Source organism: Bombina bombina, chromosome 6 (assembly GCF_027579735.1).
Source record: "Bombina bombina isolate aBomBom1 chromosome 6, aBomBom1.pri, whole genome shotgun sequence".
NCBI lineage: Eukaryota > Metazoa > Chordata > Amphibia > Anura > Bombinatoridae > Bombina > Bombina bombina.
In genome coordinates, this window is record NC_069504.1 from 192,645,408 (window position 1) to 192,669,155 (window position 23,748).

The following is a 23,748-nucleotide window of genomic DNA, read 5'->3' on the forward strand; positions in this document are numbered from 1 at the left end:
GGATTGGCCCCCGATCCGGTAACGGATCTAGTAGGGGGCAGACTTTCTCTCTTCGCCCAGGCTTGGGCAAGAGATGTCCAGGATCCCTGGGCGTTGGAAATTTATATCCCAGGGATATCTTCTGGATTTCAAAGCTTCCCCTCCAAAAGGGAGATTTCACCTTTCACAATTATCTGCAAACCAGATAAAGAGAGAGGCATTCTTACATTGTGTCCAAGACCTCCAAGTTATGGGAGTGATCCACCCAGTTCCAAAGGAGGAACAGGGACAAGGCTTCTATTCAAATCTGTTTGTGGTTCCCAAGAAGGAGGGAACCTTCAGACCAATCTTAGATCTCAAGATCCTAAACAAATTTCTCAGGGTCCCATCATTCAAGAAGGAGACTATTCGTACCATCCTACCTATGATCCAGGAGGGTCAATACATGACTACAGTGGATTTAAAGGATGCTTATCTTCACATTCCGATTCACAAAGATCATCGGTTTCTCAGGTTTGCCTTCCTGGACAGGCATTACCAGTTTGTAGCTCTTCCCTTTGGGTTAGCTACAGCTCCAAGAATCTTTACAAAGGTTTTGGGGTCACTTCTGGCGGTCCTAAGACCACGGGGCATAGCAGTGGTCCCTTATTTAGACGACATTCTGATACAAGCGTCAAATTTCCAAATTGCGAAGTCTCATACGGACATAGTTCTGGCATTTCTGAGGTCGCACGGGTGGAAAGTGAACAAAGAGAAGAGTTTTACCTGACAGAGACCAGGTTATCTAAACTTCTAAATTCATGCCGTGTTCTTTACTCTACTTCTCGCCCTTCGATGGCTCAGTGTATGGAAGTAATCGGCTTAATGGTAGCGGCAATGGACATAGTGCCGTTTGCCCACCTACATCTCAGACCGCTGCAACTCTGCATGCTCAGTCAGTGTAATGGGGATTACACAGATTCGTCCCCTCTACTAAATCTGGATCAAGAGACCAGGGATTCTCTTCTCTGGTGGCTATCTCGGGTCCATCTGTCCATCTGTCCAAAGGTATGACTTTTCGCAGGCCAGATTGGACAATAGTAACGACAGATGCCAGCCTTCTAGGCTGGGGGGCAGTCTGGAACTCCCTGAAGGCTCAGGGATCGTGGACTCAGGAGGAGACCCTCCTTCCAATAAACATTATGGAACTAAGAGCGATATTCAATGCTCTTCAGGCTTGGCCTCAGCTAGCGACAATGAGGTTCATCAGATTTCAGTCGGACAACATCACGACTGTGGCTTACATCAACCATCAAGGGGGAACAAGGAGTTCCCTAGCGATGTTGGAAGTTTCAAAGATAATTAGTTGGGCAGAGACTCACTCTTGCCACCTATCAGCTATCCATATCCCAGGTGTAGAGAACTGGGAGGCGGATTTTCTAAGTCGACAGACTTTTCATCCGGGGGAGTGGGAACTCCATCCGGAGGTGTTTGCACAATTGGTTCAACGTTGGTGCAAACCAGAACTGGATCTCATGGCGTCTCGCCAGAACGCCAAACTTCCTTGTTACGGATCCAGGTCCAGGGATCCCAGGGCAACGCTGATAGGTGCTCTAGCAGCGCCTTGGTCCTTCAACCTGGCTTATGTGTTTCCACCGTTTCCTCTGCTCCCTCGTCTGATTGCCAAAATCAAGCAGGAGAGAGCATCAGTGATTTTGATAGCACCTGCGTAGCCACGCAGGACTTGGTATGCAGATCTGGTGGACATGTCATCCCTTCCACCATGGACTCTGCCTCTGAGACAGGACCTTCTACTTCAGGGTCCTTTCAACCATCCAAATCTAATTTCTCTGAGACTGACTGCTTGGAGATTGAACGCTTGATTTTATCAAAGCGTGGCTTCTCTGAGTCAGTTATTGATACCTTAATTCAGGTACAAAAGCCTGTCACCAGGAAAATCTATCTTAAGATATGGCGTAAATATCTTTATTGTTGTGAATCCAAGGGTTACTCATGGAGTAAAGTCAGGATTCCCAGGATATTATCTTTTCTCCAAGAAGGATTGGAAAAGGGATTGTCAGCTAGTTCCTTAAAGGGACAGATTTCTGCTCTGTCTATTCTTTTGCACAAGCGTCTGGCGGATGTTTCAGGCGTTTTGTCAGGGTTTAGTTAGAATCAAGCCTGTGTTTAAACCAGTTGCTCCGCCATGGAGTTTAAATTTGGTTCTTAAAGTTCTCCAAGGGGTTCCGTTTGAACCTCTTCATTCCATAGATATCAAGCTTTTATCTTTGAAAGTTCTATTTTTGGTAGCTATTTCCTCAGCTCGTAGAGTTTCCGAGTTGTCTGCCTTACAGTGTGATTCCCCTTATCTGATTTTCCATGCAGATAAGGTAGTTTTGCGTACCAAACCTGGGGTTTTTTTTTTTCTTTCTTCAAACAAGCTTTATTAACAAGTCAAATAAAGGTACATACAGTGTCACTATGTCAACCGACATTGTGTAAAACGTGGTAGCCGGGGAGCGCGCAGCACAACCCCGTGCACCTAAACAAACATTAGACAGATCTCGTGACAAAAAGCTTGGTTTTTTAACAATATTTCTACATACAATATACTGAACAGTGTAAATTAGATATTTGAAAACAATCAATTTCCAGCATAGCAGGAAGATAAGAGAATAGTGTCCGCACAACAGAGAGATAGAGGAGGGTTTGAGGAAGGGAAAGATCGGGGGGAAATGTGGAGGGAGGGGGGGGTAGAGAAAGAAGGGAAAAAAAATAAAAAAAAAAATAATTAATTTCCCCTTTCCCTTTCTTTTCCTCCTTCTCCCCCATTGGAGAAGGGGTAACATGAAGGCCGTGGGCCGGGAGGAAGGACTTCATTTAGCAGTGTTACAGGAGATAGACTGAAGCCAGGCTCACCCCCAGCTTCACACAGGGGCAGAGTTCCACAGGGCCAGCATCAGTTCAAAATTTGCAAGTTGGTTGCATTTAAAGTAGTGTAATTTTTCCAAAGTCAACAGCTCTTCTACAGAGGAATGCCAGTCCGCAAGCGTGGATACCTCCCTAGACTTCCACATCCTAGGGATAAGTCGCTTAGCTCCAGTGAGCATAAGCAGAAGAAGCGCCCGGCCCTGATTTAGTTTTGATGTTGGGAAGATGTAAGAACAAGAGGGTTTCAGGTATGTTTGGTATGGCTATATTCAGTTTGTCTGTAATTTCTCTAAAAACTGAGGCCCAAAAGCCTGACAGTTTAGGGCAGGACCACCATATGTGTGTGAGTGTGCCTAACTCCCCACATTCCCTCCAGAATGCTGCGTAGGCAGCTGGAAATAACTGATGGAGTCTGACTGGTGTGTAGTACCACCGTGTTAATAATTTTAACTGTATTTCCTGGATCTTGGCAGATACCGAGGAGCGTTTGAGCCAATCATCTTCTTCTATTACATTATTGAGTTCCCTATGCCAGACTCTGGTGTACGAGGGTAACTGTACTTCTGGCGGGATAAGGAGGAGCTTGTACAGCTTGGAAATCAATCTCCTAGGAGGAGTGGGCCCAGTACACAAAACTTCAAATGGTGTTAATTCTCTAAGGAATTTACTCTTATGTTTGTGGGATGACAGGAAGTGTGAGAGCTGGTGGTATCGTAACCATGAGGAGAAGATGGGCCCTAACTGTTCCTGTAAATCTTGTTGGGACTTAAGCCTGCCCCCCGCCATAGCGTATTGTAAGGTACCTGTTCTTAAACTATAGGGCAAGCATATACGTCTACTAAGGTCATAGTAAGGTGTTTCAGGGTTTTCCATAATGGGGAGCATTGGTGAGAAGGTGGAAGAGATATGTGTGCTTGTGGCTATTAGTCTGTCCCATGTAAGGAGGGTCTCAAGTGTTAGGTGGTATTTCTGAACTGTTTTGGGGCGTTTTGGAGCCGGAGTCCACGCCAGTGTGCCGACGTTATGTAAGTGAAGAATCTGTCCATCTATTCTGACCCACTGCTTTTGTGTAGTGTTATGGGCCCACTCAACTAGTATCTGCAATAAGATTGCCCTTCTGTACAAAATCAAGTCTGGGAAGCCCAAGCCCCCCCTATCACGAGGGAGGTACAACGTCCTTCTAGGAATTCGTGGTCTGGTCCCTGTCCAGATAAATTGTTCTATAGTTTTCTGTAAATGGGGTAAGAAGTCTGTCGGTAGGTGAATTGGAACCGTTTGCATCACATATAAAATGCGAGGTAAGATGTTCATCTTAATTAAGCCTATCTTTCCTAGCCACGACAGAGATTTATTCTTCCATGAGGACAGGTCATTAATAATCTCCCTGCGTAATGTTAAGTAATTATTTTTAAATATATCCTAGGTATTAGCTGACAAGAATATGCCTAGATACTTTAGTTTAGATGTAGTTATGGGTACTTTGTATTCTGTTTCTAAGAGTTGAATCTGTGCCGCAGGTACATTTATGTTAAGGAGCTCTGATTTAGATAAGTTCAGATGAAAGTTAGATAAGGCTCCATATTCCCTTAGTTCCCTCAGGAGTTCTGGTATTGAGGTGTCTGGATGCGTAAGACTATAGAGAACATCATCGGCATATAGAGCCTGTTTGTGCTCCCCATCCCCGACCTGCACTCCTTTGATATTTGGGTTATTTCTGACCCTTTGTGCCAAGGCCTCAATAGAGAGAACAAAGAGTAGATGTGATAAGGGGCACCCCTGGCGAGTGCCATTAGAAATAGTGAACTTGTCCGACAAGGAGCCGTTCAGCCTGAGGCGCGCATTGGGAGCTGAGTATAGGGCAAAGGTCATGTTAAGAAAGGCCTGTCCAAAATTCATGGTCTGCATGACCTGACGCAGAAAAAGCCAATCGACGCGGTCGAAGGCCTTCTCCGCGTCCGTGGAGAAGAGAGCCATGGGCACTCCCTCAACCTGGGCATAGTTTATTAGTTGGAAAACTTTGTTGGTATTATCTCTTGCCTCTCTTCCGGGCACAAAGCCCACCTGGTCTGTCGCAATAAGATTAGGGAGGTATTTGTTTAAGCGGTTTGCCAATATTTTAGCTAGGATTTTGATATCCATATTCAATAGTGATATGGGCCTAAAATTTGCGGGGGAGATGGGGGACTTACCCGATTTAGGGATGATGGTGATATGCGCCTCGAGCATAGTGCCCGACAGGGAGGGGTTATCTATCAGGTCATTGAACAAGTGAAGCATCACAGGGGCCAGTGTTTTCTTAAATAGTATTTAAGTGAATAGCCATCCGGACCTGGGCACTTTCCGCTAGGGAAGTCTTTGAGGGCTTGGAAAAGCTCTTCGGGAGCTATAGGGGCATCTAGGTTACTCCTTTGTTCATCGTCTAGTTGTGGTAGATTTAGAGTGGACAAATATTGATCTATTAACTGACTCTTATCAGCTACACTATCGGGTTTATCTCCTATGTTCATCGGATTAGGTAAGTTATATAGCGCGCTGTAGTATGTTTTAAAAAGATTCCGCAATTTGTTTGTTGCCCTTCAACATAGATCCATCTGCATTTAGTATGTAGTGTACATATGTTGTTAACTGCTTCCTCCGGACAGCTCTGGCTAACAGCTTCCCCGGTTTATTTCCTCCCTCGTAATACTTTTGCTTTACTGCTAGGACTTTACGTTGGTATGATTCCATTTGGTGGGCGTTAAGCTCCTTTCTGGCTATCTCTAGTTTATTCTTAATTTCGCCATCAAGCGGGTTACTCTTATGTGTTGTTTCAAGTTGGGTTATTGTGTTTAGTAACTGAGTGAGTTTTAGCCTGCGCTGTTTATTAAGGCGAGCTTTGTGTTTAAGAAGTACACCCCGAATGACACATTTGTGTGCCTCCCAGACATTGACTATAGATGTGTGAGAAGGGTCATTATGCAAGAAAAAGTCAGTCAGAACTTTTTGTGTTTCCGAGAATATTATGGGGTCGTCTAGCAGAGTGTCGTCAAGTCTCCAAACGTAAGCCGTAGGAGGGAGGTCAGGCCATTGAATTACACAGGTGACCGGTGCGTGGTCTGACCATGTTATGGATCCTATAGAGCAAGACTGTCAAGTCCAGCTGTGTCGGTAAGGATGTAGTCAGTTCTAGAGTATTTGTTGTGTGGGGGAGAATAGTATGTGTAATCTCTACTCGTGGGGTGGAGAGACCTCCATATGTCGTGTAACATAAGATTCGAAATTGACGTCCTATCGGATTTAATTATTTTAGAGGAGGTGCTAGCCAAACCATTAGATGTATCAACTGTTGCGTCCATAGGTATATTAAAGTCCCCCGAAAGGAACACAGGGCCTTTTGCATAATCCAGTAGGAGTTTTGATATTTTGGACATGAACAGGTGTTGGTCAGTGTTAGGGCTGTAAAGTGTGGCTAGAGTGATTGGGTGCTCGTACAATAGTCCTGTTAATAACAGGTATCTGCCTTCTGGATCCCTCTCTACATGTAGTACCTTGAGCGGGACAGAGTTATGGATCACTATACCCACCCCCCCTTTTTTGGAAGGGCCGGAAGCAAAGAAAGCTGTGGCATATTGTGCATTGAACCACTTAGGCTCCCTACCCCTGCGGAAGCGAGTCTCCTGGAAAAAAATGACATGGCTTTGCAGATTTTTAAGAGCATTAAAGGCGCCACTTACCTGGGTCATTCAGTCCTTTGGCATTAATTGTGGTAAAAGTAAGGCCGTGGGAGCCGAATCTGCTGGTGTGATGGTTCATACTGTGGGGGAGAGAGAAAAAAAAAAGGGGGGGGGGAGGGAAGGTGTGGACTTACGTGGAGGAGGTTGAGTGGGGTGAGGAGATGGTAGGGGGGAATGAGAAAGAGAAGAGGAGGAAGAGTGAAAAAGGACAAAGGCTAGAGTATCAAGGTAAACGGACAATACTCTAGTGGAGAGATATGTAGTAGTTGTGAAAGGACACAAGCCTTCTGGAATCGATTAACAGACAGTAACAATCGGGGTTGTAACCCCCAGGCAATAACAATGAATACAATTATCTTATGTAGGTTGCTCCAGGTGGCCATAGGGCCCTCCGAGCAACAGTGATGGCTCAAACAGCCCTCCAAAAGGAGAGGAAGGGGCAGAGGAAGATACGGAGTGTGGGAGAAAGCAAGGGCCAAAGGCATGGGCAACGCTGACAACTGATTAGAAAAAGGGGCTTGGAGCCCTCTAAACTGGGAAAATTCCATAAACACAATATAAACGACAACATGTTGTAAATAAGAGAGAAACATTCATATTTTCATTACAAACCTAAAATTAGTGTGGAATCATTCTGTGCAAGAAAGGATATTGGGTTATTAACCAAGTTATGAAAGGAAGAATTTTCGTCTCCCTTGATGATTGTATATTATATAGCCTGTGGAAAAGTTCCTTCCCTATCTAATGATTGTGTCCGATGCGGCCCTCTGCCCAGGCCCTCTGGATAACTGTAACAACAATTCCCCCCCCCCATCCCCCAAAGACATATTATTCTCATCCCCCGGGACCTGCAAATAAACTGGTTAGGTGCATATACATTTGAAAATATATGCATTAGGTGTTAAACCTCTGTGAGAAAAGGATACATTTGCAATGGTTCTGTGCATTTTTGTTCGAAACGTGAGGTTCCTGTACAGTTCAGGCTAGGTTGACGGCCCAGAAGGCTCAGTGGAGTTGGTTCTTCTCTGAGGGGCCTCGTTGATAGCAAGGGCATCATAGAATGTTTGAATGTCCATTCCTGCTTTGTATATTGCATTTTTATTATTGTTTGAGGCTACGATAGACACTGGAAACCCCCAGCGGTAGGGGATTTTGTGAGCCCTCAGGTTAGCCGTAATATGACCGAGGTCTCTCCTCTTTTGTAGTGTAGTAGGGGATAAGTCTGAGAAGATCTGTAATTCCTCACCCGCATGTTGTACCCGACCCGACGCAGAAAAAGCCAATTGACGCGGTCGAAGGCCTTCTCCGCGTCCCTTGGGGGGTGGTTTCGCTCTTAATGCCCTGTGGGCACGCTCCAGCAGAATTTCTGGGGAAGAGGGGGAATCCTTTAGTGTGCGAAATAGGCTTTGCAGGTATCCCTCAATGGCAGGAGGGTGTACGGTCTCAGAGACCCCTCTAATTCGTAGATTATTTCTGCGGCCTCTATTATCAAGGTCCTCGAGTTTGTCAGACATTTGTTGTAAAGCCTCTGCCTGCTCTTGGATCTCTATATTCATTTGTTGTTTAGATGCCTGACAGGCTGCTTGTGCTGATTCAACTAGTGTGATTCTAGTGTCTAGCACTGTAATGTCTTTTCTGAGGTCATTAAATAGAGTGCGCATCTCTTGAACTGCATTTTTAATGTAATCTTTCGAAGAAAGAAGGCGGAGGTCCTCTTTTGTGATGAGATGTGTGTTTTGTTTTTCAGTGCCCTGGGGTTGACTGCCTGATTCGTGCTGTCTAGCCTCCATGGTTTCAGGTGCAGTAGCACCGGGTTGCTCTACCTGCTTTAGATATTTGTTCAGGGTGCGCACTGAAGTGTGTTTTTCCACCTTATTTTGCTTCCTTCCCGGCATTCCCCAGTGGCCTCCGCACAGGGTGGGCAAAGGACTGATAAAGATGTGTTCATACAAGACCCCTAAGTCATGAGAGAGCGTACCACAGAGACATATGAGTGTGGCCCTTCCTTCTAATAAATGCAAGCGTCCCACTAGTATTCAATGAGAGTTTCAGGCCCTTTCTATGGATCCAAAGCAGGCCCGCAGCCCAAAAAATATTAGCCTGTTTTGTGAGTCTGTTTAACTTGCGGCGTCACCCCCCTGTGGAAGAAGGGAGCGCCCTGTCCTTGCCAAAAGTATTCTTTGGGGATAAAGCCCCAGGGTTCCAATATACCCCTAGTCCAGTCCTGTGTGTCAGAGTGTGGGTTTGCAATAAGGCCTCTTTTCCCTATCTAGGGCAGTGCTGTGGTTCTGAGCGGGCACTAAGTTACCCGCCTCTCCTAGGCCCAAAGATAAATCTGACTGCGTAGGTAGGCCACTCTGTATAAACAGTGGAGGTCAGGCCCTTATTCTGGCTGCAGCAACCCCTGTTTTACAACTAACACCCGTCCAAGACCCTGATGATGATAATAATACCAGTAAACCTTTTTATATCTGCCTGGACACTGGGGTCAGCAGGGCCCTCTTACCCAGTTCCTTGCGGCTGTGGCGTTCTGGATCATCAAGCGGTAGAAATCTAGTCCGGTTACTCAGGCTTCAGACAGTCTATTAGGGGACCTGATGCGTCTCTACAAGTAGGAGCAGTCCAGAATCGTGAGTAGGGAATTGCAGCGGGTCACCGCTATTCAGACTCGCGTTGCTCCGCTATAGAGTATTAGGTGATTTGCTTTTCAGCACTTGTAAGTTCACTCGTCTGTGAGTCGGACCCGGCAGTTTTGCTGAGGGGTGTATTTGAGATGTACTGCACCTTAAATGGGATGGTTTTAGGGATAAAATATGCCCAAATTATGCATTATATTGCCTGAGGGTTGAAGAGCGCTCATACAGTGCAGCCATCACCCAGCGTGGCTTAGCTCCGCCCCCCAAACCTGGGTTTTTACCTAAGGTGGTATCTAATAAGAATATCAATCAGGAGATTGTAGTTCCGTCACTGTGTCCCAATCCTTCTTCAAAGAAGGAACGTCTTTTACACAATCTTGACGTGGTTTGTGCTTTAAAGTTTTATTTACAAGCTACTAAAGATTTTCGTCAAACATCTGATTTGTTTGTTGTTTACTCTGGACAGAGGAGAGGCCAAAAGGCTTCGGCAACTTCTCTTTCGTTTTGGCTAAGAAGTATAATACGCTTAGCTTATGAGACTGCTGGCCAGCAGCCTCCTGAAAGGATTACAGCTCATTCTACTAGAGCTGTGGCTTCCACATGGGCTTTTAAAAATTAGGCTTCTGTTGAACAGATTTGCAAGGCGGCGACTTGGTCTTCGCTTCATACTTTTTCAAAGTTTTATAAATTTGATACTTTTGCTTCTTCGGAGGCTATTTTTGGGAGAGAGGTTTTACAGGCAGTGGTACTTTCCGTTTAAGTTCCTGCCTTGTTCCTGCCTTGTCCCTCCCTTCATCCGTGTACTTTAGCTTTGGTATTGGTATCCCACAAGTAATGGATGATCCGTGGACTGGATACACCTTACAAGAGAAAACATAATTTATGCTTACCTGATAAATTTATTTCTCTTGTGGTGTATCCAGTCCACGGCCCGCCCTGTCATTTTAAGGCAGGTATATTTTATTTTTAAACTACAGTCACCACTGCACCCTATGGTTTCTCCTTTCTCTTGCTTGTCTTCGGTCGAATGACTGGAGGTGGCAATTAGGGGAGGAGCTATATAGACAGCTCTGCTGTGGATGATCCTCTTGCAGCTTCCTGTTGGGAAGGAGAATATCCCACAAGTAATGGATGATCCGTGGACTGGATACACCACAAGATAAATTTATCAGGTAAGCATAAATTATGTTTTTTCACGTGTTGCATTTAAATATCAGTCTCTTTCGGCTAGATTACGAGTTTTGCGTTATGAGTAAAAAAGCAGCATCAAAGGATTACTTTCTGTTATAATTTTTAAGCTAAACAACTAACATATTAAAGTTAATAAACATTAATTAAAACCTACTGACCTATATTTTCTCCAAAACGAAGTTTCATAACGTTCTAAAAGTTATATCTTTTATTCGCCGATGATGTCACGTTATCCTGCCCACTATTTTCAGCACTGCATGTTCAAAATACTTTAACCAATAACTTTGTGTTTAAAGCGCCATTTTGAAACCTAGGTATTGTAAACGGATTGGTACAGAGCAAAGGATACCCACGGAGTGGGTTTGGAATTTGCAGACAAGATTTCTGATATACGGTAGAGATATGTTAATGAAATGCTATTGATAAAAAGCGTATTTGGGGTAGTTAGTTAGTAACAGGCATAGAAAATATTTACTTACAGTGGCCCTTTAAGCCTCATAACGCTGTTTTTTTACTACAGCTGGTATTAAGAGTCTTGCAGATTTAGGGGCACCGTACACTTTTTTGGCCTTACCGCAAATCAACTTACGCAAATTGCGTATAGTTTTTTTTTTCTATGGGACTTCCATAGCGCCGGTATTACGAGCTTGTCCTGGGAGGCCAAAAAGTGAGCGGTACACCCTATCCCGTCAAGATTCGTACCGCATTTTAAAGTCAGTAGTTATGCGTTTTACACTACAAAGCCATAGCATAAAACTCATAACTAAAGTGCTAAAAAGTACACTAACACTCATAAACTACCTATTAACCACTAAACCGAGGCCCTCCCGCATCGCAAACACTAAAATTAAATTAATAACTCCTAATCTGCTGCTCCGGACATCACCGCCACTATAATAAACGTATTAACCCCTAAACCGCCGCACTCCCACCTCGCAAACACTATATAAATATTATTAACCCCTAATCTGCCCCACCTACATTTATTAACCCCTAATCTGCCGCCCCCAATGTCGCCGTCACTATATTAAATTTATTAACTTCTAAGTCTAATCCTAACACCCCCAATTTAAATATAATTAAAATAAATCTAAATAAAACCTACAATTAATACCTAAATAATTCCTATTTAAGACTAAATACTTACCTATAAAATAAACCCTAAACTAGCTCCAATATAACTAATAGTTACATTGTATGTATCTTAGGGTTTATTTTTATTTTACAGGCAAGTTTGTATTTATTTTAACTAGGTAGAATAGTTACTAAATAGTTATTAACTATTTAATAACTACCTAGCTAAAATACTTTACCTGTAAAATAAAACCTAACCTAACCATACAATTAAATAAATTCCCTAAATTAAATAAAATTAACTCAATTCAAAACAATTAGCTAAATTACAAAATAAACACACTAAATTACATAAAATAAAAAAATAAATTACAGCCAATAGAATGCGAGCTCAATCCTATTGGCTGATTGGATCAGCCAGTAGGATTGAAGTTCAATCCTATTGGCTTATTGCATCAGCCAATAGGATTTTTTCACTTTTAATTCCGATTGGCTGAGCACGTACAACCAGCTCACCACTGACTTATGCAGCGCTGGGATTGGAGTGCGGTATGGAGCACAATTTTGCTCTACGCTCACTTCTTGCCTGATAACGCCGGGTTTGTAAAAACCTGTAATACCAGCGCTGTAGGAAAGTGAGCGGTGAGAATAAAGTGCAAGTAAGTACAGCACCCCTCATAACGCAAAACTCGTAATCTAGCTGTTTGTGTTTTACCCACACAAATCATACTTTGTTTTAACAAATTAAGTACTTTATGGACAATACTTTTAGTCTGCAAAAATACCTAAAAATGGTGACAAAAATACAACATACAAAATGCAATTTTATTCTGTGGCAGAAAGGACATCTGGAAATTTTTGCCAAACTTAAAATAAGCCTGCTTTGTATATTTTTACAAAATGCCACATATTGTTGCACTCATCCAGTTCTCCCATGTATTCAAAAAAGGGGTACAAGGGGTATGATTTTGTCTTCTATACAATCTAGTCATGGCAGCAGTGATCACATGCAAACCACGTGGGTGTATGACCCTTTTTTGTTGGTGTAGAGACAGGAAGTGTGAGGGTCTCCTTTTTAAGTGATTGCTGTTCCCTCTGGCTGTCATCAGAAACCTAAAGGGCACACACAACCTCTCGTTTTTAACCCCTTAAGGACCAAGGCCATTTTTCAATTTCTTTCCCTTAAGGACCAGGGCTATTTTTACATTTCTGCAGTGTTTGTGTTTAGCTGTAATTTTCCTCTTACTCATTTACTGTACCCACACATATTATATACCGTTTTTCTCGCCATTAAATGGACTTTCTAAAAATACCATTATTTCTCCAACATAGGTGTGTCCGGTCCACGGCGTCATCCTTACTTGTGGGATATTCTCTTCCCCAACAGGAAATGGCAAAGAGCCCAGCAAAGCTGGTCACATGATCCCTCCTAGGCTCCGCCTACCCCAGTCATTCTCTTTGCCGTTGTACAGGCAACATCTCCACGGAGATGGCTTAGAGTTTTTTAGTGTTTAACTGTAGTTTTTCATTATTCAATCAAGAGTTTGTTATTTTCAAATAGTGCTGGTACGTACTATTTACTCAGAAACAGAAAAGAGATGAAGAATTCTGTTTGTATGAGGAAAATGATTTTAGCAACCGTAACTAAAATCCATGGCTGTTCCACACAGGACTGTTGAGAGCAATTAACTTCAGTTGGGGGAACAGTGTGCAGTCTCTTACTGCTTGAGGTATGACACATTCTAACAAGACGATGTAATGCTGGAAGCTGTCATTTTCCCTATGGGATCCGGTAAGCCATGTTTATTACGATTGTAAATAAGGGCTTCACAAGGGTTTATTTAAACTGTAGACTTTTTCTGGGCTAAATCGATTGATTATTAACACATATTTAGCCTTGAGGAATCATTTTATCTGGGTATTTTGATATAATAATATCGGCAGGCACTGTTTTAGACACCTTATTCTTTAGGGGCTTTCCCAAAGCATAGGCAGAGTCTCATTTTCGCGCCGGTGTTGCGCACTTGTTTTTGAGAGGCATGGCATGCAGTCGCATGTGAGAGGAGCTCTGATACTTATAAAAGACTTCTGAAGGCGTCATTTGGTATCGTATTCCCCTTTGGGTTTGGTTGGGTCTCAGCAAAGCAGATACCAGGGACTGTAAAGGGGTTTAAAGCTTAAAACGGCTCCGGTTCCGTTATTTTAAGGGTTAAAGCTTCCAAAATTGGTGTGCAATATTTTCAAAGCTTTAAGACGCTGTGGTGAAAATTTGGTGAATTTTGAACAATTCCTTCATGTTTTTTCGCAATTGCAGTAATAAAGTGTGTTCAGTTTAAAATTTAAAGTGACAGTAACGGTTTTATTTTAAAACGTTTTTTGTACTTTCTGATCAAGTTTATGCCTGTTTAACATGTCTGAACTACCAGATAGACTGTGTTCTGAATGTGGGGAAGCCAGAATTCCTATTCATTTAAATAAATGTGATTTATGTGATAATGACAATGATGCCCAAGATGATTCCTCAAGTGAGGGGAGTAAGCATGGTACTGCATCATTCCCTCCTTCGTCTACACGAGTCTTGCCCACTCAGGAGGCCCCTAGTACATCTAGCGCGCCAATACTCCTTACTATGCAACAATTAACGGCTGTAATGGATAATTCTGTCAAAAACATTTTAGCCAAAATGAACCCTTGTCAGCGTAAGCGTGGCTGCTCTGTTTTAGTTACTGAAGAGCATGACGACGCTGATATTAATATCTCTGAAGGGCCCCTAACCCAATCTGAGGGGGCCAGGGAGGTTTTGTCTGAGGGAGAAATTACTGATTTAGGGAACATTTCTCAGCAGGCTGAATCTGATGTGATTACATTTAAATTTAAATTGGAACATCTCCGCATTTTGCTTAAGGAGGTATTATCCACTCTGGATGATTGTGAAAATTTAGTCATCCCAGAGAAACTATGTAAAATGGACAAGTTCCTAGAGGTGCCGGGGCTCCCAGAAGCTTTTCCTATACCCAAGCGGGTGGCGGACATTGTTAATAAAGAATGGGAAAGGCCCGGTATTCCTTTCGTCCCTCCCCCCATATTTAAAAAATTGTTTCCTATGGTCGACCCCAGAAAGGACTTATGGCAGTCAGTCCCCAAGGTCGAGGGAGCGGTTTCTACTTTAAACAAACGCACCACTATTCCCATAGAGGATAGTTGTGCTTTCAAAGATCCTATGGATAAAAAATTAGAAGGTTTGCTTAAAAAGATGTTTGTTCAGCAGGGTTACCTTCTACAACCCATTTCATGCATTGTCCCTGTCACTACTGCCGCATATTTCTGGTTTGATGAACTGCTTAAGGTGCTCGATAGTGACTCTCCTCCTTATGAGGAGATTATGGACAGAATCAATGCTCTCAAATTGGCTAATTCTTTCACTCTAGACGCCTCTTTGCAATTGGCTAAGTTAGCGGCTAAGAACTCTGGGTTTGCTATTGTGGCGCGCAGAGCGCTTTGGTTGAAATCTTGGTCGGCTGATGCGTCTTCCAAGAACAAGCTACTAAACATTCCTTTCAAGGGGAAAACGTTGTTTGGTCCTGACTTGAAAGAGATTATCTCTGATATCACTGGGGGTAAGGGCCACGCCCTTCCTCAGGATCGGCCTTTCAAGGCAAAAAATAGACCTAATTTTCGTCCCTTTCGTAAAAACGGACCAGCCCAAGGTGCTACGTCCTCTAAGCAAGAGGGTAATACTTCTCAGGCCAAGCCAGCTTGGAGACCAATGCAAGGCTGGAACAAGGGAAAGCAGGCCAAGAAACCTGCCACTGCTACCAAGACAGCATGAAATATTGGCCCCCGATCCGGGACCGGATCTGGTGGGGGGCAGACTCTCTCTCTTCGCTCAGGCTTGGGCAAGAGATGTTCTGGATCCTTGGGCGCTAGAAATAGTCTCCCAGGGTTATCTTCTGGAATTCAAGGGACTTCCCCCAAGGGGGAGGTTCCACAGGTCGCAGTTGTCTTCAGACCACATAAAAGACAGGCGTTCTTACATTGTGTAGAAGACCTGTTAAAAATGGGAGTGATTCATCCTGTTCCATTAAGAGAACAAGGGATGGGGTTCTACTCCAATCTGTTCATAGTTCCCAAAAAAGAGGGAACGTTCAGACCAATCCTAGATCTCAAGATCTTAAACAAATTTCTCAAGGTCCCATCGTTCAAGATGGAAACCATTCGAACTATCCTTCCTTCCATCCAGGAAGGTCAATTCATGACCACGGTGGATTTAAAGGATGCGTATCTACATATTCCTATCCACAAGGAACATCATCGGTTCCTAAGGTTTGCATTCCTGGACAAACATTACCAGTTCGTGGCGCTTCCTTTCGGATTAGCCACTGCTCCAAGGATTTTCACAAAGGTACTAGGGTCCCTTCTAGCGGTGCTAAGACCAAGGGGCATTGCAGTAGTACCTTACCTGGACGACATTCTGATTCAAGCGTCGTCCCTTCCTCAAGCAAAGGCTCACACGGACATTGTCCTGGCCTTTCTCAGATCTCACGGCTGGAAAGTGAACGTGGAAAAGAGTTCTCTATCCCCGTCAACAAGGGTTCCCTTCTTGGGAACAATTATAGACTCCTTAGAAATGAGGATCTTTCTAACAGAGGCCAGAAAAACAAAGCTTCTGGACTCTTGTCGGATACTTCATTCCGTTCCTCTTCCTTCCATAGCTCAGTGCATGGAAGTGATCGGGTTGATGGTGGCGGCGATGGACATAGTTCCTTTTGCGCGCATTCATCTAAGACCATTACAACTGTGCATGCTCAGTCAGTGGAATGGGGACTATACAGACTTGTCTCCGAAGATACAAGTAAATCAGAGGACCAGAGACTCACTCCGTTGGTGGCTGTCCCTGGACAATCTGTCTCAAGGGATGATGTTCCACAGACCAGAGTGGGTCATTGTCACGACCGACGCCAGTCTGATAGGCTGGGGCGCGGTCTGGGGATCCCTGAAAGCTCAGGGTCTTTGGTCTCGGGAAGAATCTCTTCTACCGATAAATATTCTGGAACTGAGAGCGATATTCAATGCTCTCCAGGCCTGGCCCCAGCTTGCGAGGACCAGGTTCATACGGTTTCAATCAGACAACATGACGACTGTTGCGTACATCAACCATCAGGGGGGAACAAGGAGTTCCCTAGCGATGGAAGAAGTAACCAAAATTATTCTTTGGGCGGAGTCTCACTCCTGCCACCTGTCTGCTATCCACATCCCAGGAGTGGAAAATTGGGAAGCGGATTTTCTGAGTCGGCAGACATTGCATCCGGGGGAGTGGGAACTCCATCCGGAAATCTTTGCCCAAGTCACTCACCTGTGGGGCATTCCAGACATGGATCTGATGGCCTCTCGTCAGAACTTCAAAGTTCCTTGCTACGGGGCCAGATCCAGGGATCCCAAGGCGGCTCTAGTGGATGCACTAGTAGCACCTTGGACCTTCAAACTAGCTTATGTGTTCCCGCCATTTCCTCTCATCCCCAGGCTGATAGCCAGGATCAAGCAGGAGAGGGCGTCGGTGATCTTGATAGCTCCTGCGTGGCCACGCAGGACTTGGTATGCAGATCTGGTGAATATGTCATCGGCTCCACCTTGGAAGCTACCTTTGAGACGAGACCTTCTTGTTCAGGGTCCGTTCGAACATCCGAATCTGGTTTCACTCCAGCTGACTGCTTGGAGATTGAACGCTTGATTTTATCGAAGCGAGGATTCTCAGATTCTGTTATCGATACTCTTGTTCAGGCCAGAAAGCCTGTGACTAGAAAGATTTACCACAAAATTTGGAAAAAATATATCTGTTGGTGTGAATCTAAAGGATTCCCTTGGGACAAGGTTAAGATTCCTAGGATTCTATCCTTCCTTCAAGAAGGATTGGAAAAAGGATTATCTGCAAGTTCCCTGAAGGGACAGATTTCTGCCTTGTCGGTATTACTTCACAAAAAGCTGGCAGCTGTGCCAGATGTTCAAGCCTTTGTTCAGGCTCTGGTTAGAATCAAGCCTGTTTACAAACCTTTGACTCCTCCTTGGAGTCTCAATTTAGTTCTTTCAGTTCTTCAGGGGGTTCCATTTGAACCCTTACATTCCGTTGATATTAAGTTATTATCTTGGAAAGTTTTGTTTTTAGTTGCGATTTCTTCTGCTAGAAGAGTCTCAGAATTATCTGCTCTGCAGTGTTCTCCTCCTTATCTGGTGTTCCATGCAGATAAGGTGGTTTTACGTACTAAACCTGGTTTTCTTCCAAAAGTTGTTTCTAACAAAAACATTAACCAGGAGATTATCGTACCTTCTCTGTGTCCAAAACCAGTTTCAAAGAAGGAACGTTTGTTGCACAATTTGGATGTTGTTCGCGCTCTAAAATTCTATTTAGATGCTACAAAGGATTTTAGACAAACATCTTCCTTGTTTGTTGTTTATTCAGGTAAAAGGAGAGGTCAAAAAGCAACTTCTACCTCTCTCTCTTTTTGGATTAAAAGCATCATCAGATTGGCTTACGAGACTGCCGGACGGCAGCCTCCCGAAAGAATCACAGCTCATTCCACTAGGGCTGTGGCTTCCACATGGGCCTTCAAGAACGAGGCTTCTGTTGATCAGATATGTAGGGCAGCGACTTGGTCTTCACTGCACACTTTTACCAAATTTTACAAGTTTGATACTTTTGCTTCTTCTGAGGCTATTTTTGGGAGAAAGGTTTTGCAAGCCGTGGTGCCTTCCATTTAGGTGACCTGATTTGCTCCCTCCCTTCATCCGTGTCCTAAAGCTTTGGTATTGGTTCCCACAAGTAAGGATGACGCCGTGGACCGGACACACCTATGTTGGAGAAAACAGAATTTATGTTTACCTGATAAATTTCTTTCTCCAACGGTGTGTCCGGTCCACGGCCCGCCCTGGTTTTTTTAATCAGGTCTGATATTTTATTTTCTTTAACTACAGTCACCACGGTACCATATGGTTTCTCCTATGCAAATATTCCTCCTTAACGTCGGTCGAATGACTGGGGTAGGCGGAGCCTAGGAGGGATCATGTGACCAGCTTTGCTGGGCTCTTTGCCATTTCCTGTTGGGGAAGAGAATATCCCACAAGTAAGGATGACGCCGTGGACCGGACACACCGTTGGAGAAAGAAATTTATCAGGTAAACATAAATTCTGTTTTTTATCATATCTTATAATTTACTATAAAAAAATATAAAATATGATGAAAAGATTGAAAAAAAACGCACTTTTTCTAAATTTGACCCCCAAAATCTGTTACACATCTACAACCACCAAAAAACAACCATGCTAAATAGTTTCTAAAATTTGTCCTGAGTTTAGAAATACCCAATGTTTACATGTTATTTGCTTTTTTTGCAAGTTATAGGGCCATAAATACAGGTAGCACTTTGCTATTTCAAAACCACTTTTTTTCAAAATGAGCGCTAGTTATATTGGAACCCTGATATCTGTCAGGAATACCTAAATATCCCTTGACATGTATATATTTTTTTTTAGAAGACATCCCAAAGTATTGATCTAGGCCCATTTTGGTATATTTCATGCCACCATTTCACCGCCAAATGCGATCAAATAAAAATCTTTTTTTCAATTTTTCACAAATTTTTTTCACAAACTTTAGGTTTCTCACAGAAATTATTTATAAACAAGTTGTGCAATTATGGCACAAATGTTTGTAAATGATTCTCTGGCATCCCCTTTGTTCAGAAATAGCAGACTTGCTTTTTGGTAATTAGAAGGCTGCTAAATGCCACTGCGCACCACACGTGTTTAATGCCCAGCATTGAAGGGGTTAATTAGGGAGCTTGTAGAGTTAATTTTAGCTTTAGTGTAGTGTAGTAGACAACCCAAAGTATTGATCTAGGCCCATTTTGGTATATTTAATGCCACCATTTCACCGCCAAATGCGATCAAATTAAAAAAAAAAACTTATTTTTTTCGCAATTTTAGGTTTCTCACTGAAATTATTTACAAACAGCTTGTGCAATTATGGCACAAATGGTTGTAAATGCTTCTCTGGTATCCCCTTTGTTCAGAAATAGCAGACATATATGGCTTTGGCTTTGCTTTCTGGTAATTAGAATGCCGCTAAATGCTGCTGCGCATCACACGTGTATTATGTCTAGCAGTGAAGGGGTTAATTAGGGATCTTGTAGGGAGCTTGCAGGGTTAATTTTAGCTTTAGTGTAGAGATCAGCCTCCCACCTTACACATCAGACCCCCTGATCCCTCCCAAACAGCTATCTTCCCTTTTTTTTTGGAGCATATTTACATATGCTGCTGTGTAGGATCCCCCCCCAAACAGCTCTCTAACCCTCCCCGTCTACATTATTGGGAGCCATCTTGGGTAGCTGTCTGCCAGTACCCAGTTTACAAAAAATTTTTTATATTTTCCCCACTTTTCTGTAGTGTAGCTCCCCCCCCCCCAAGACTAAACCCCCACCCCCTCCCAGATCACTTCAATTAACATATTTATTCCCCCTCTCTACCTCTAAATACAACTACACTGTTCCATAGTGTAACGGTTCCCACCCGCTCTCTCCCCGTGCGCGCGCCCCCCAGCAATCCCGCCCACCGGTAAGCAATCGATCGCCGCCCACCCGCCTCCCACGTCTGCTTTCACCCACCAACGATCGCGGCATCGATGTCCGGTGCAGAGAGGGCTACAGAGTGGCTCTCTCTGCATCGGATGGGGAAAAATGTTATTGCAGTGATGCCTCGATATCGAGGCATCACTACAATAACCGGAAAGCGGCTGGAAGCGATCAGGATCGCTTCCAGCCGCTTTCAACCCCAACGTCGTACAGGGTACGTCGCTGGTCTTTAAAGACCAGTTTGTGCAAGACGTACCCTATACGACGCGTGTCGTTAAGGGGTTAAGCAAGTTTCTTCTTTTATATGAGGGAACTGTGTCTATGTGGTGTATGCTATTTTAAGGGTAGCCACACACCCTCATTTAGTAACTACATAAGGTAGCTGGTTGGTACAGGGTCTTTGAGGGCCAATATATGGGTAAAACCTAACAAAAAATGTGTATGTTATCATACACATTCATGGACACATACTGCATAATAATGTTTTGTGGTTACTGTGCCTTTTAACTGGTATTTAAAGGGACAGTCAAGTCCAAAAAAAACTTTCTTGTTTCAGATAAGGCATGTAATTTTAAACAGCTTTCCAATTTACTTTTATCACCAATTTTGCTTTGTTCTCTTGGTATTCTTTGTTGAAAGCTAAACCTAGGAAGGCTCATATGATAATTTCTAAGTCCCATGAAGGCTGCCTCTTATCACACAGATTTTTATTTGCTTTTCACAACAGGGGAGAGCTAGTTCATGTAAACCATATAGATAACATTGTGATCACGCCCATGGATTGTGGCAGACACTGCACTAATTGGCTAAAATGAAAGTCACTAGATAATAAATAAAATGTCATGTGATCATGGGGCTGTCAGAAGATGTTTAGATACAAGTTAATCACAGAGGTAAAAAGTATATTAATATAACAGTGTTGGTTATGCAAAACTGGGGAATGGGTAATAAAGGAATTATCAGTCTTTTAAAACTACAAAGATTCTGGTGTTGACTGTCCCTTTAAGTATTACATGTAAAATAACTTCCCCCTCTGTTTTTTATTTACTTATGCAAGCTATAGTGTACTACAATGCAATCTAAAACTGTGTTGCTTCTATAATCTATATCAACAGTTGATAATATAAACAATTTAAACAATTATACTGTAAGTTCTAGGATTTTCCTGAGTTTGTCAAGAGAGTTCAAAAAAATATCTGCCGATCTATTAGATACAATGTTTAATATACATCTTTATTAGGATATAAAGTAAACCTAAAATAAGGGCAGCTCTTTTATAAGAGTATAAAGCTTTATTTTTAACCTTGTGCAATCATATTGAAGTACTTGTAGGGATTTTAGTACTGAACTTATTGAGTGTATTTCACCTTATCTGAATTCTTCCACTGGACATTTTTATATTGGCCTTGAGAGAAACTCCCCCCTCCTCTCAGGCGCTTTGTCTGTCAGGCAAGTTCATTGGAACAGCATGTATTGTGTTAGTGGGAGTATATTATGTGCATTTATGTACATATTATAGGTTAATGCTTGTGTATGAGCAGCAGTTGCCTGGTGCTTACAAGTAGGCTGGGCAGTTTAGAGAATACCTGGCTATACCTTTTCATTTTGAGGTTGTCTGGCTTGCAGATAATATCCACATGTGCCTGTTATTTCCCAGCTGCTATAGGTTTAATAGTTTTTTTGTTTCCCCAGCAGATACAGTATAAGCAACACTGAGACAGGTACATACTACTTTTTCTTCTTAAACGGGGAGAGTCGACAGCTGCATTCATTACTTTTCGGAATTCAGAACCTGGCCACCAGGAGGAGGCAAAGACACCTTAGCCAAAGGCTTAAATACCTCCCCCAGTCATTCTTTGCCTTTCGTCACAGGAGGTTGGCAGAGAAGTGTCGGAAGATTAAACATTGTCTCTTATGGAGGGTAGTACTCGTCGAAATGGGACTGGAGTTTTAAGTAATCCTGTCAGCCTCTCAGTGAGAGCATGGATGAATGTTAGAGTCCGGAGATGTAGGGAGAGTCTTTCTGCAAAAACATCCCAACTCGTGTTAACAGCTCTTTAGCAATCAGCGTTGACGAGTTTCGCTGCCTGCTTTCTTCACTCAAGTCCATGTCAGAAGCAAGGCTACTATCTGTCACACTTGGAGGGCCGTGTTCCTGTTCCACGGCGTAGATTCTGGTAAGATAGTTTCATTTTACTTTGTGTGAATGTAATGTAAACGAAGAAGTCGGTCTCAGTGGGACTTCTTTATCTTTATGGAATCATGGGTTTATATCTCCTGAGGGGGGTTATTGAACAGGGGGGACTTTAATCATGTTTATGTGATTCTGTCTGCTAATGTGTAGTGACGCTTGGCTTTGTGGCTATATCGGAACATAACAGCCTTTTTTTGTCAGACTGCGCATTTCTTGTGGCCTTGTCCTGCTTTTCTCTGGCCTGCACGGTGTTCCTTGTGACTAGGCGTGGTCACATTCTGCACTCCATTTCCGTATTCCTGACCGCGTGGCAAAGTAGATAGTCTGTTTCGCTAGTTTTCCATGTCCCAGGAGGTGGTTAGTGCCCCAGCCATTGGGGGTGTAAGGTGCCTTTTTTTTTTTTTTTTTTCTTCTATCCATAATTTCTATCCAAGTTATGGAGGATTCTGATTTTTTTTGGAGACGGATGTCTCTGATTCAGATTCTACTTCTTGCGAAGAGTATGAGATGACCCGGGTAATCCATGTCCATCAGTTATGTTCTGAATGCCACTTTAGAGTGCTCTCTTCTCCCGCAACAGGGAACTTGGAGTCCGCCGAGCCTTCCTCCCCTGGGGATCTAACATCCTGTGAGGCGTGTGCCCTAGAACCTTCCTTAGGTATGCAAGCAGGTGTCTCTAATACCGATACCTCTTCTCTGGAAGGCGGCTTGTTTCCTCCAGAGGTTACGGCACGGTTCTGCATGACCATATCTTTGGCGTTGGTGCATTTACAACTTCCTGGGTGTGAGGTGTTGAGTTACTGTCCCTTGTTCTGTTAACCAGGGCTCATCAGGCATGGGATCATCTGGGTCAGATCAGCTATCTAGGGAAGCGGTTTCCTCTCAAGCTTCAGGGGCCCAACCGTTGGGGTCGTTATTTTCCACGGCGAAGGTAAGTCTTGCTTTTCATTATAGACTGGCGCGCCTTTGTGTCCTTCTGCATGTTTTAGCGGTGCTGGAGGATCCCAATCCTAATGGGTTAAGGGATCCTCTGTCTTCTGTTCCAGATGGCAAGCTGGGTTAGACGTGGGGGGGTGAAGTTAATCTCCTTGTCGTCTCCTATTTACTTTCTTTTTTGGGTTTCTTATTCCAGTTCTGATCTTCAAGAGAATGGGGTCTCTGATTGGCTGGTCCTGTTAGTGTGCCCATTCTTCTTGGGCGTTCACCTGCGGGTGCTGCTGCTCTTTTTCTTTGATCCGATTAGGATGTATTTTATTTCTTTTGAGAAGCTCATGTCTGTTATAATTTTTCCGTTTGGAAACATTTCTTTTCTGGAATTTGATACTAGCGATTCTGTGGTCGCTTGGGCACTTCTGCAGAAGTTGCAAGTTAAGGTGTTAGTACATTATGTCTATAGTTCCTTTTGTCAATTCCTATTGGGGTTTCGATT

General features: G+C 43.4%; 1 protein-coding gene across 4 annotated transcripts in view; it reads left to right on the forward strand.

Moving 5' to 3' along the window:
- TMEM168 (transmembrane protein 168) overlaps positions 1-23,748 on the forward strand; it is a 56,547-nt gene that overhangs the window by 12,003 nt on the left and 20,796 nt on the right. The gene's annotated exons all lie outside the window — the stretch shown is intronic.